Here is a 14,578-nt window from a genome sequence, read left to right as displayed (position 1 = left end):
GCATTCTTGCAACTAATCAGCCTTACTTATGTGATGGCACAAACCTTAGGAACTTTTAGGCTGTCCAACAATCACACAACTCCAGGTCCTTCATCTCCCACTCTCCTAGATGGCTCCTTTACTGTCTTTGCTCTCCTCAAAAATTCTAGCTCTCCTTCCTCCCTTTTCCCTAATTTCAGGAGATGTCCTGATTTACCCTTTGCTGGTTTAATTTCAACATTAAAAAAATGTTCTACAGAATCCCACTACCACACATACCCACTCTCAGGATCTGCACCTTATGTACTCTCTTTCCAACTGTTACTTGAATCAATTGTCAAAGTACTATACTAACTGAATCTGTTTATTTTCTAGACAGAATCTCCTCTGTCCATTTAAGTTTTATGCTCTAGCAGTTTTTTATTCTTCCTTCCTTACTCTATATTTTGTGCAATTTTATTCTCAGGAATATTACACACACACACAGTTCCTTTCTACATACTAAGAAACAAAACAAAATGAAATGGATAATACAAAGTAGCTTGATGCCATTTCTCTCAGGTCCCACACAAGTTATTTTCTCCCCTTTAAAAATATCATCTTTAAGTAGGCTCCACACTGGGAGTCAAACATAGGGCTTGAACTCACAACCCTGAGATCAAGACCTGAGCTGAAATCAAGAGTTGGATGCCTAACTGATTGAGCCACCCAAGTTCCCCACAAAATATCTTATTTCTCTTAAATTCACTCAGATTTAGCTTTTCGAGTCACCAAAATATGGTTTCAAGGGCAGGGGGAGCCAATATTAGGGATATTTTTACAACATATCCTTCAAAGAATAATTTATGAACTGGAAAGGATACAAGTAGATTCAAAGTTTAAAGGAGTAATAGAGACAAGGAAGAAGTTTTAGCATTGGAATAATCTACCTCTCTCATCATACTTGTCCAGGCCTATTGTGAAGCACATTACTAGGCTTATGTCAAATATCACAAAAAAATAATAATATTTGAGTTTTTATACTCAAAACTTACTTTATTTACTGTACATTGTTCTTTAGGGGCTTTGAAGAAAAAAAAATGTGGGTATATTATCAAAATCAGCTAAGAAGTCAGTTGAAATCCTCATTTAATTAAATCATGCCCAGGTAGACAGATTGATGAATATGTGTGAATTTATACAGAGATAAACAAAAAATAGTTCTAAAGATTGATCAATAAAGTTTCATATGAGGTCAAAAGATTAAAAATGTATGACAAATAGCATTTTAAGTATAAATATGTAACTTCATTCACAATGCACACAAATGCTCCTCTCCACTGCTCCACTGTTCAGTTGCTTTGTGGTTTCCAACAGCCCAGTCTCCCAAAGTCCAGCTATTTATTAACATAAAGCCATCAATCAGAAAGTTCTACTATCACTTGAGAATGAAAAACATAGGTCCAAACCACATTTATTTACATATAAAATACATCTTGCTTTTCATGCTGTCACAGTCATGGGAGAGATTGTGATATATTTAGTCGATCGTTTTAACTTAGTTCTATTGTTCAAAATACTCAGAATGTAACACTATCTAACTTTGGAATCTGCAGTGTGGTGAATAATATCATATTAAATACGTCAATGACAACAAAAAATTAAAAGTAAAAAAAAATGAATTTATAAGTTACACTTTTACTTATTATAGATAAAAAGAAAACTCTATTATTAAAATACTTTTGTCTTCCCAAATAGTTTGGGAGTTGGAAATAGTCCTGGTAAATATTCTCATTTGTAAAGCTCTAGTCTTTATTCACATCTCTGTATGTTTTTTGTTGTTTTAAATGGAAGTGGATTGGGAACACATTTTAAATTTAATTTTCCTCTTAAAATCACAGCAAAACTATAAATCCCAACAAAGTTAGAAAATATGTAAAAAAAAAAGTAACATTTTTACTAACATTGGTTATAGGATTATAAATACATTGACAAAGGCCAGGAAGACTGACGCAATTATCTATGGGAACTAATTAGACAACTGTCTGATAAATCTTTTAATTGAAAGGCACATTGAGTTCCCAGACATAAACACATAGACATGAGTTTTCAAAGTTCTGATGAAAAATGCATAATTCTAAAAGATCTACATTTTGAAAAATACACAAAAAAATTGGACAACCATCAAACTTGTTACTGACAATACAACTTGGTACAATAAGATCTCAGTGATAACTGTTAAATGTTAAACAACTGGCCAGGTTGCAGTTTCCTATCATCTGAGAGATCCTGAAGGACAAACTACAAACACCAATACACAGGTGAAAGTGTTCAGGTTTAATCTCTATGTCCAGATAGGCTCTCCATCTGGGTTCATTTGCAAGAGGAAATTGATGAAAAGTAAAAACACTAGAAACCTCCTTTTTCTTCCTTTTTTTTTTTTTTTGGCTAAAAAATGTATTGTCAGGTTGTAAAAAGATTTTATTTATTTGAGATAGAGATTGAGAGAGAGAAAGAGCAAGAGCCAGGGAGCAGAGGGAGAGGGAGAAGCAGGCTCCACACCGGGCAGGGAGCCTGACTCTCAGGGCTCCATCCCAGAACCAGGAGATCATGACCTCAGCCAAAGGCAGATGCTTAAACAACTGGGCCACCCAGGTGCTCCTAAAAATGTTTTGTTGCAGAGACTACATGTCTGCAGAAGCCTGTGAGTGTTCTATCCCAAAACTGCATCAGGAAAACTTTAGCTGCAAATGCTCTGTAGATCTCATAAAGGGTACAGAAGACAACAGAAAAGGAAGGACCACTTAGCACAACAAATTTCAACTGTGAAGGACGTAGGGATTTGTCCTAGAAAGCAGTACAGGGCTGACATATGGATTTACCAGGGGATTTACCTCTCTGCCTTTGCCTAAAGGCTTCATAATTCTGACCAAGTGAAATAGGATAATAGCTCTTGAGCAGTTGTTCAGTGTTTTATTTCTGTTTACCCTTTTTCAAATTGTATGTTGTATTGCGATTGCCTATGTTAACCAAACCACTGCATATTTGGCATGGGGAGGGGAGTGTGTACAGATAAGCTGCCTTTGTTTTTTAGTTTGTTTGTTTGTTTTTAAGTTCAGTTTATATATGGTCAGACCACTTGGTACTATAATTGACCCTGAAAGAGAAGACCACACATTAGCTAGAAATCCTGGGATGGGTGACATAATGGAAAGAACTTTGTGAATTTTGCGTGTGAAAAGAAAGATATGCAAGTATTCTTATCTTTTCAAGAGCAAGAACTGTGGCAGAGACAGCGAGCTGCCCTCTAATAACCTCCTCTCGCAATGTAAGAGTATTTTGTTGAGCAATGGTCATCCAGCTAAAGCAAACTTTTCCAATCTCTCTTGCGGCTAAGTATGGCTCTATGCCTAAGTTCAGACCATTGCACTACAAACATAAGAGTTGTCAGGGTTCTTTCCCTAACAGAAAGAAATCCTCCCTCTACATCCCAGCCTTACTCATCGCTTCACTCCTCATGCATAAATCACAATATCATAGAGGAAACTGGAGTAGACATATTGGACTATGAGAATGAAGCCATGTGTTGAGATAATGGAGCAATGAAACAGAAGACTGACAGTTATGGAGTTGCTTTACCTTATATTTATTGGAGAAACAAACTACCTTTTTTTTTAAAGTAACAATTATTTGGAGTCATTTCTGACTCAGCCAACTCCAGTATCCAAACTAACCTAAGAAAGTATTCTAGGAAAATTAAAACAAGATTCAAATGAAAGGAAGACAAAGGAGGCCCCATGAAGACTGTCTTTTTAGGGCAATTAATCTAATTACATGTATACACTTGAGAAGTAAGAAGATAAAGATGGCTCTTTGATCAAGATAATGTAGTTCCCAATCAAAAAAATAGGTTATAGAACTTGCAATATTTTCATATGACTTTTCTATATCCACAAAATATTAACTCCAAGAAAATCACAATACTGTACCAGTAGTTATGGTATGATTACAAAGCAATCTAACATATGATAATTGTTTTAAGCAGTTGATAAAGTGTAAGAAAGAGAATGAATTGAACCTGAGAGCTTGAACATGCTCCTTCACGTGGTTTAAAGAAAAAGATACATGTTTTCTTACTTGAGACCATCGCTAACCTTAATTAGGTCGTTAATAATATGTACATAGCCATGATACTGACTTGTAAATCTCTCCAGTTTGAATGCTGAATGCATTTTAATGAACCCTAACAACAGATTTTTAAGATATAAGTTAATATTATTCTGCTTAAAAATTAGAGACTATAGTACAGAGTGTTCAGGTATTTTTTTTCAAGACCTAACTGCCTCCAGAAGCTGGACCCCCACGTTTATTGCCTGTAAGAACGGACAACAGGATGTGTAAACTCAAATTGGCATATTATGTTTTAATTGCATTCTTTAGAACGATGGTACTAATAATCAAATCAAACAAAACCAGATATTATAAGGTCTTTCTTTCTTTTTTTTTTTTTTATAAGGTCTTTCTTTAAAAACCTTTTAAAACCTTAAAATATCTGGTGATTTCTAGAGAACAGGCTATCATTTGGGGATTATGGAGGGAGCCTGTTAGAGCCTATATAATTTATTTTTGCACAATTTAATTTTTCTCTTTTACTGTGTAAATATATTATCTCTATTGAAACAAAGCAAGGGTGAAACTCTGTGAATACTTTTCCATATTGAAAGTTGTAAAAGTGTGTTGACACCATAATTTTTAAAATTAGACCATATTGTCAGTCATATTTATAATAACTCCTAAGCTTTCTGTTCTACCTTTCATATACAGGACAAATACATAGATTAAATTATGATCTAATTTTATAATGATGCACGTTAAATGATAGGCAAATCATAATTTTAAAGGCATTACAAATTAAGAGGTGTAATATACTAAAACTACTGCTCACATATTAATGGAAAAAAATACTTTTTTAAACAGAGAAAGGAACAAATTAATCAAAGACTGATCCCTGCTGTAAGTTGGTCTCTCAAAATAAAAAAAGAAAAGTCTTCCACTAAGCGCCCTGAAAAACGACTAAGGCCAAGGTTAATAACAAAGGCCAAGCATTGGTCATGTCAGGCGGGAGGCCGTCCCCTCCCCTCCTAGGGATGTGCACGGATGTAGCTGCTGGACTCGCCCCCCAGGCCTGGTCATGTCAGGCGGGGGTGGCCCTGCTGCAGCCCCGGGCCCCGCCTCGGCAGGTGCTGGCAGGTGTCAGGGTGCCCCGGCCCTAACAGGGGGAGGCTAGCAGAGCCTCCGGGCTGCGGGCTCCAGGACAGAAGAGCGGCCCAGGCTCCCCCGGGTCCCTGCTCGGCTTCCTGGTGCTGCCCCGGGGGAGGCGGAGAAGCCCCCCCGGCCCCCCCGCAGCCCGCCAGGCCCCGCCAGGCTCCTCCTGGGAGCACCCGCCGGCGCTCTCGGGCCTGCCCCGGGGCTGGCCTGTGGCTTCTCTGGGGACGCAGCCCTCAGCGGGCCGCCCTGCGCGGGGAGACCGAGGCGGCGGCCCGGGGCGCCGGGGGCCCGACAGCCCGCCCCGCCCCGCCCCGCCCGGGACCAGCCCAACGACCCAACGGCCGGCGTCCTGCGGGCGCGAGGGGCCCCTGGAGCAGACGGGGGCGGGGGGCGCGGAGCCTTACCTGCCGCGGGAGGGGATGCGCCGCGGGGAAGACCCTCGGGAGCCCGGCAGGCAACCGCGGCCTCTCGGGGAGCCCCGCCCGCTGAGCCGGGCCTCCTGGGGGGTGCAGGGCCCGCCTGGGGCCTGACCCGGCTGCGCTCCGGCACCTGCGGGTCGGCGGCGAGGGCGCTGCCTGGAGCCCACCCCCCAGCCCGTGGACCCCCGCGGGCGCCTTCGCACCTGCGCACTGCGGCGGGGGGGGGGGGGTGCGCGGGGCCACAGGAAGCGGCCGAGCCCCGAGGTCCCTGCACCTGCACCTGCACCTGCGCCGCCTCCGCGTCTGAACCCTGGTTGGCAGCTGCCCTCGGGCCCCCGTGCGCCCCCTCCCGGGTGCACCTGCTGCGGGGGGTGGGGGGAGGGGGGCGGAGGACCTGGGCGCCCCCGCGCAGCCACACGCAGGGACAGTGACTGCGGAAGGGCAGGTGTGAGGAGCTGCAGGGGAGCACCTGCAGGGGACGAGGGTGCACGTGGCCGGAGGGCTCCCAGGAGCATCTGCGCCTTCCTCGGGCTCGCCCGGGGCCCCCAGGACCAAACGGCTTCCATCACCCCCTTCCGTCCCTCGCAAGGCTTGAAGGGGTTGGAGAAAGATTTTTTTCCCATGCTGTTTGTGTGCATAAAGTCCTTTTTCCCTTTTTTTTTTTTTTCTTCCAGAACCTTTCACAGTTCGGCTTTGGCGAGTTCCACACCCCACCCCAGCCCACCCGGTGTCCGAGCCCGCCCCGCCGCCCCCAGCCCCGGAGCCCTCCCGCCCCGTGCACCCTCCTCCCCTGCAGGTGCTCGGACACGGGGTCGGGGGACTCGCCAAAGCCGAACTCTGGAAGGTTCTGGAAGAGAAAAAAATAGGGCTTTATGAGACAAACAGCATGGGAAAAGATCTTTCTCCAACCCCTTCAAGCCCTGTGAGGGACGGAAGGGGGTGATGGAAGCCCTCAGGTCCTGGGGGGCCCGGGGCGCGGGGAAGCAGCAGATCTCACCCACTCTCCGGGGAAGACCGCTGAGCGGACCCAAGAAGACCACGAAGTGACCAGAGTCTGGGACGAGCTCGTTTCCAGGAGGTAGAAGACCTGCCGTGGAAGTCCCTGGCCGTCCCCGTCCTCCCTGCTGTCCCTTTATCGCGGCCACAACGGTTTATGTTCTTTGTTCCCTTTTATTATTTTTTAAAGATGTTCTTCATTTATTCATGGGAGACACAGAGAGAGAGAAAGAGAGGCAGAGACACAGCAGAGGGAGAAGCAGGCTCCATGCAGGGAGCCCGACGTGGGACTCGATCCCAGGTCTCTGGGGTCAGGCCCAGGGCTGAAGGCAGGTGCTAAACCGCTGAGCCACCCGGGGATCCCCTTTGTTGTCATTTTAAAAAGAAGTTTCCTCTAAGTTTAAGAAACAAAACAGAACACTGTGTGGCTTAAAACCCCACCGACAACTCTTTGGGGGGTCCCGAAAGAAGCAGGCACCTGGGCACCCATCACTCTTCTGTCCGTGAGATCCCCAGATACGGTCTACTCCAGTAGACCTGGTGTATCCAGTCGTTTACTCTGGAGTATGATGATATATTCACACACAGGAAAAAAAAATTCAAAGTAGGAAACATGATTTGTATACAAACATATTTGTGTACAAAAAGTGTACATCAGTCTATTTACAAAGCAGATTCCATCAAAGGGATAGATGGCTCAGCCCCCCCCCACCCTGTATAAAAGATATTAGCCCAAAGGACTACAGAACCCAGAATGTATCACTCTGAAACCAGAAAGGACCCAGACATTAAAAGAAACGGAAGCGAAAAATGATACAGTGATTCACGATTTGTAACCTAAATTAGTCACTGAGGTCAACACAATTTATAAACATTGCATACTGGTGATAAATATGGTAATGATATCAATGATGTATTAGATGGAATAATTGTTTGCTAAGGACATCTCAACTCGTAGACTTGTGGCCGCTTTAAACCTTCACATACTTTTCTGAGATTTGCCTTCCTATGTTTTGATTTGAATTTCATTCCTTTTGTTAGAAATAGAAGGGTAGCATCTGCTTAATTCATCTAAATACAGTTCAGATAGCACTGGCCATCAGTAACGTGAATTTTTAAGGCGAAATAATCTATCATTCTTCCGTTCACTTTGTTTTTGTTCTGTATATATGACAATATATCGATCAATATCATTACCCTTTCATGGAAATTTTAATAAAGTTTAGACAAATGAGCAGCTTCAAAAACATTTTAATCCCCCATTTATTCCCTTTAAGGCTGTGTCTAATTTTGTTTTTTTTTTTTTTTTTTTTTTTTTTTTTTTTTTTTTTTTTTTTTTTTACATTTTATTTATTTTTTTTTTAATTTATTTTTTTATTGGTGTTCAATTTACTAACATACAGAATAACCCCCAGTGCCCGTCACCCATTCACTCCCACCCCCCGCCCTCCTCCCCTTCTACCACCCCTAGTTCGTTTCCCAGAGTTAGCAGTCTTTATGTTCTGTCTCCCTTTCTGATATTTCCCACACATTTCTTCTCCCTTCCCTTATTTTCCCTTTCACTATTATTTATATTCCCCAAATGAATGAGAACATATAATGTTTGTCCTTCTCTGACTGACTTACTTCACTCAGCATAATACCCTCCAGTTCCATCCACGTTGAAGCAAATGGTGGGTATTTGTCATTTCTAATAGCTGAGTAATATTCCATTGTATACATAAACCACATCTTCTTTATCCATTCATCTTTCGTTGGACACCGAGGCTCCTTCCACAGTTTGGCTATCGTGGCCATTGCTGCTAGAAACATCGGGGTGCAGGTGTCCCGGCGTTTCATTGCATTTGTATCTTTGGGGTAAATCCCCAACAGTGCAATTGCTGGGTCGTAGGGCAGGTCTATTTTTAACTGTTTGAGGAACCTCCACACAGTTTTCCAGAGTGGCTGCACCAGTTCACATTCCCACCAACAGTGTAAGAGGGTTCCCTTTTCTCCGCATCCTCTCCAACATTTGTTGTTTCCTGCCTTGTTAATTTTCCCCATTCTCACTGGTGTGAGGTGGTATCTCATTGTAGTTTTCATTTGTATTTCCCTGATGGCAAGTGATGCAGAGCATTTTCTCATATGCATGTTGGCCATGTCTATGTCTTCCTCTGTGAGATTTCTGTTCATGTCTTTTGCCCATTTCATGATTGGATTGTTTGTTTCTTTGGTGTTGAGTTTAATAAGTTCTTTATAGATCTTGGAAACTAGCCCTTTATCTGATATGTCATTTGCAAATATCTTCTCCCATTCTGTAGGTTGTCTTTGAGTTTTGTTGACTGTATCCTTTGCTGTGCAAAAGCTTCTTATCTTGATGAAGTCCCAATAGTTCATTTTTGCTTTTGTTTCTTTTGCCTTTGTGGATGTATCTTGCAAGAAGTTACTATGGCCGAGTTCAAAAAGGGTGTTGCCTGTGTTCTTCTCTAGGATTTTGATGGAATCTTGTCTCACATTTAGATCTTTCATCCATTTTGAGTTTATCTTTGTGTATGGTGAAAGAGAGTGGTCTAGTTTCATTCTTCTGCATGTGGATGTCCAATTTTCCCAGCACCATTTATTGAAGAGACTGTCTTTCTTCCAATGGATAGTCTTTCCTCCTTTATCGAATATTAGTTGCCCATAAAGTTCAGGGTCCACTTCTGGATTCTCTATTCTGTTCCACTGATCTATGTGTCTGTTTTTGTGCCAGTACCACACTGTCTTGATGACCACAGCTTTGTAGTACAACCTGAAATCTGGCATTGTGATGCCCCCAGATATGGTTTTCTTTTTTAAAATTCCCCTGGCTATTCGGGGTCTTTTCTGATTCCACACAAATCTTAAAATAATTTGTTCTAACTCTCTGAAGAAAGTCCATGGTATTTTGATAGGGATTGCATTAAACGTGTATATTGCCCTGGGTAACATTGACATTTTCACAATATTAATTCTGCCAATCCATGAGCATGGAATATTTTTCCATCTCTTTGTGTCTTCCTCAATTTCTTTCAGAAGTGTTCTATAGTTTTGAGGGTATAGATCCTTTACCTCTTTGGTGAGGTTTATTCCTAGGTATCTTATGCTTTTGGGTGCAATTGTAAATGGGATTGACTCCTTAATTTCTCTTTCTTCAGTCTCATTGTTAGTGTATAGAAATGCCACTGACTTCTGGGCATTGATTTTGTATCCTGCCACGCTACCGAATTGCTGTATGAGTTCTAGCAATCTTGGGGTGGAGACTTTTGGGTTTTCTATGTAGAGTATCATGTCATCGGCGAAGAGGGAGAGTTTGACTTCTTCTTTGCCAATTTGAATGCCTTTAATGTCTTTTTGTTGTCTGATTGCTGAGGCTAGGACTTCCAGTACTATGTTGAATAGCAGTGGTGAGAGTGGACATCCCTGTCTTGTTCCTGATCTTAGGGGAAAGGCTCCCAGTGCTTCCCCATTGAGAATGATATTTGCTGTGGGCTTTTCGTAGATGGCTTTTAAGATGTCGAGGAATGTTCCCTCTATCCCTACACTCTGAAGAGTTTTGATCAGGAATGGATGCTGTATTTTGTCAAATGCTTTCTCTGCATCCAATGAGAGGATCATATGGTTCTTGGTTTTTCTCTTGCTGATATGATGAATCACATTGATTGTTTTACGGGTGTTGAACCAGCCTTGTGTCCCAGGGATAAATCCTACTTGGTCATGGTGAATAATTTTCTTAATGTACTGTTGGATCCTATTGGCCAGTATCTTGTTGAGAATTTTTGCATCCATGTTCATCAGGGATATTGGTCTGTAATTCTCCTTTTTGGCGGGGTCTTTGTCTGGCTTTGGAATTAAGGTGATGCTGGCTTCATAGAACGAATTTGGAAGTACTCCATCTCTTTCTATCTTTCCAAACAGCTTTAGGAGGATAGGTATGATTTCTTCTTTAAACGTTTGATAAAATTCTCCTGGGAAGCCATCTGGCCCTGGACTCTTGTGTCTTGGGAGGTTTTTGATGACTGCTTCAATTTCCTCCCTGGTTATTGGCCTGTTCAGGTTTTCTATTTCTTCCTGTTCCAGTTTTGGTAGTTTGTGGCTTTCCAGGAATGCGTCCATTTCTTCTAGATTGCTTAATTTATTGGCGTATAGCTGTTCATAATATGTTTTTAAAATCGTTTGTATTTCCTTGGTGTTGGTAGTGATCTCTCCTTTCTCATTCATGATTTTATTAATTTGAGTCTTCTCTCTCTTCTTTTTAATAAGGCTGGCTAATGGTTTATCTATCTTATTAATTCTTTCAAAGAACCAACTCCTGGTTCTGTTGATCTGTTCCACAGTTCTTCTGGTCTCGATTTCATTGAGTTCTGCTCGAATCTTTATTAACTCCCTTCTTCTCTTGGGTGTAGGATCTATTTGCTGTTTTTTCTCTAGCTCCTTTATGTGTAAGGTTAGCTTTTGTATTTGAGTTCTTTCCAGTTTTTGAATGGATGCTTGTATTGCGATGTATTTCCCCCTTAGGACTGCTTTTGCTGCATCCCAAAGATTTTGAACGGTTGTATCTTCATTCTCATTAGTTTCCATGAATCTTTTTAATTCTTCCTTAATTTCCTGGTTGACCCTTTTATCTTTTAGCAGGATGGTCCTTAACCTCCATGTGTTTGAGGTCCTTCCAAACTTCTTGTTGTGATTTAGTTCTAATTTCAAGGCATTATGGTCCGAGAATATGCAGGGGACAATCCCAATCTTTTGGTATCGGTTCAGACCCGATTTGTGACCCAATATGTGGTCTATTCTGGAGAAAGTTCCATGTGCGCTTGAGAAGAATGTGTATTCGGTTGAGTTTGGATGTAAAGTTCTGTAGATATCTGTGAAATCCATCTGGTCCAGTGTATCATTTAAAGCTCTCGTTTCTTTGGAGATGTTTTGCTTAGAAGACCTATCGAGTATAGAAAGAGCTAGATTGAAGTCACCAAGTATAAGTGTATTATTATCTAAGTATTTCTTCACTTTGGTTAATAATTGATTTATATATTTGGCAGCTCCCACATTCGGAGCATATATATTGAGGATTGTTAAGTCCTCTTGTTGAATAGATCCTTTAAGTATGATATAGTGTCCCTCTTCATCTCTCACTACAGTCTTTGGGGTAAATTTTAGTTTATCTGATATAAGGATGGCTACCCCTGCTTTCTTTTGAGGACCATTCGAATGGTAAATGGTTCTCCAACCTTTTATTTTCAGGCTGTAGGTGTCCTTCTGTCTAAAATGAGTCTCTTGTAGACAGCAAATAGATGGGTCCTGCTTTTTTATCCAGTCAGACACCCTGCGCCTTTTGATGGGGTCATTAAGCCCGTTCACATTCAGAGTTACTATTGAGAGATATGAGTTTAGTGTCATCATGATATCTATTCAGTCTTTGTTTTTGTGGACTGTTCCACTGAACTTCTTCTTAAAGGGGAATTTTAAGAGGCCCCCTTAAAATTTCTTGCAGAGCTGGTTTGGAGGTCACATATTCTTTTAGTTGCTGCCTGTCTTGGAAGCTCTTTATCTCTCCTTCCATTTTGAATGAGAGCCTTGCTGGATAAAGTATTCTTGGTTGCATGTTCTTCTCATTTAGGACCCTGAATATATCCTGCCAGCCCTTTCTGGCCTGCCAGGTCTCTGTGGAGAGGTCTGCTGTTACCCTAATACTCCTCCCCATAAAAGTCAGGGATTTCTTGTCTCTTGCTGCTTTAAGGATCTTCTCCTTATCTTTGGAATTTGCAAGCTTCACAATTAAATGTCGAGGTGTTGAACGGTTTTTATTGATTTTAGGGGGGGATCTCTCTATTTCCTGGATCTGAATGCCTGTTTCCCTTCCCAGATTAGGAAAGTTTTCAGCTAGAATTTGTTCAAATACATATTCTGGCCCTCTGTCCCTTTCGGCGCCCTCGGGAACCCCAATTAAACGTAGGTTTTTCTTCCTCAGGCTGTCGTTTATTTCCCTTAATCTATCTTCATGGTCTTTTAATTGTTTGTCTCTTTTTTCCTCAGTTTCCCTCTTTGCTATCAACTTGTCTTCTAGGTCACTCACTCGTTCTTCCACCTCGTTAACCCTCGTCGTTAGGACTTCTAGTTTGGATTGCATCTCATTCAATTGATTTTTAATTTCTGCCTGATTAGCTCTAAATTCTGCAGTCATGAAGTCTCTTGAGTCCTTTATACTTTTTTCTAGAGCCACCAGTAGCTGTATAATAGTGCTTCTGAATTGGCTTTCTGACATTGAATTGTAATCCAGATTTTGTAACTCTGTGGGAGAGAGGACTGTTTCTGATTCTTTCTTTTGAGGTGAGGTTTTCCTTCTAGTCATTTTGCTCAGTGCAGAGTGGCCAAAAGCAAATTGTATTGGGAAAAAGAGAAAAAGAGAGGAGAGAAAGAAGGAAAGAAAAGAGAAAGAGAAAAAAAAAGGGAAGAAAAGAAAAAAAAACGAGAGAAAAAAAAAAAAGAAGAAAAAGAGAAAAAGAAAGGAGAAAAAAAAGGGGGTGGGGGAAGGAAACAAATCAAAAAGCAAAACAAAACAAAAACAAAAACAAAAAAAAAAAACAAAACAAAACAAAAAAAAGAACCACAGGGGAGTATCTTCTGATTCTGTGTACTTTAAGTCCCTTGGCTTCTCCTGGAAGTTGTCCGTCTAGCTGATCTTCTGGGGGAGGGGCCTGTTGTGCTGATTTTCAGGTGTTAGCAGTTGGGGGAGCTGCTGTGCCCCTGCCTGGTGCAGGGCTCAGTGGGGGTTGTTTACCCCGTGAGGCCGCAGGAGGAACAGCCCCAGTGGCTGGGCAGCTCTGGAAACCTGGATTCAGCTCCGGCAGGAACTCCGTCTGCAGGGCCTGGAGGCTCCGGGGCGGGGCCGCTGATGTGCTCAGCTGGGGCAGGAGCGTCCTCGCTGTCCTGGGCCCTCCCGGCCTCTGCCTGTCCCGGGGGAGGCGGGATCCTGGGCTGTGTCCCGGCGCCCTGTGCTCCGGAGCCTGCGCTGGTGGATTCGCGCTCCCGGGCCGCGCAACCCCCTCCGCGGAGCCGCCGCCCGAGCCCCTCCGAGCTGCTCCTGGAACCGCGCAGCCCCCTCCGCACGGAGCCTCTTCCTCTGCCCGAGCCCCTCCGAGCTGCTCCCGGGGCCGCGCAGCCCCCTCCGCGGAGCCGCCGCCCGAGCCCCTCCTGGCTGCTCCGGTCCCGCCGGGTCCCGCCGTGCGCTGCAGCCCTTAGGGAGCTCGGCGCACTCTCCTGGGCGCGCAGTTGCTGTTAGTGTCCCCGGGAGCCCGAGGGCATCCCCGCCCTCCTGGGTCCTGCTCCAACTCCCCGCGAGCCCCTTTCCCCCGGGAAGGTCGGTGCAGCTCCTGCTCCTCCGGGACGGGGCTCTCCTGTCCTGGGGACACTCGCCCCGGCCTCAGCCCGGCTCCTCGCGGGCCCCTCCCCCTTGGAGGCCTTTGTTTCTTTATTTCTTTTTCCCCGTCTTCCTACCTTGATAGAAGCGCGAACTCTTCTCACTGTAGCATTCCAGCTGGTCTCTCTTTAAATCTCAGGCCGAATTCATAGATTTTCAGGATAATTTGAAGGTTTTCTAGGTAGTTTGGTGGAGACAGGTGATTTGGGGACCCTACTCTTCCGCCATCTTGCTCCTCCCCCCGCTGTGTCTAATTTTGTAACCGGCACTTGACAAGGCAATGAGTCTTCCTTCCAGCCTGCTGTTAAAATATTACTTTTGCATGAAATTCCCATTGGAATGATATGCCAAGAAATATGTTTCTAAATTCTTTTTTCTGTGATGGAAAAATTACATAGTTTCAAAATATTTAGCTACTCGGAAGATGAGAAATTAATTTTTAAAGAATCCACATGATATCGAAAAACCAGAATACCATCAATGTCTTGGTGCAAGATGCTCACAGATTTTCGTATCATTGTGG

At 43.2% G+C, this 14,578-nt stretch overlaps 1 long non-coding RNA gene across 1 annotated transcript in view; it reads right to left on the bottom strand.

Annotated features, from left to right (window-relative positions):
* Positions 1 to 5,789, bottom strand: part of LOC140604589 (uncharacterized) — a 95,339-nt gene extending 89,550 nt beyond the window's left edge. Inside the window, exon 1 of the long non-coding RNA XR_012007409.1 lies at positions 5,631 to 5,789. This is a non-coding gene — a long non-coding RNA (uncharacterized lncRNA). The remainder of the gene's footprint in view (positions 1 to 5,630) is intronic.
* Between the last annotated feature and the right edge of the window lie 8,789 nt (positions 5,790 to 14,578).

This window comes from Canis lupus, chromosome 15 (assembly GCF_048164855.1).
Source record: "Canis lupus baileyi chromosome 15, mCanLup2.hap1, whole genome shotgun sequence".
Classification (NCBI taxonomy): domain Eukaryota; kingdom Metazoa; phylum Chordata; class Mammalia; order Carnivora; family Canidae; genus Canis; species Canis lupus.
The sequence above is the reverse complement of the archived record's forward strand: the minus strand, read 5'-3'. Positions and strand labels throughout refer to the sequence as shown.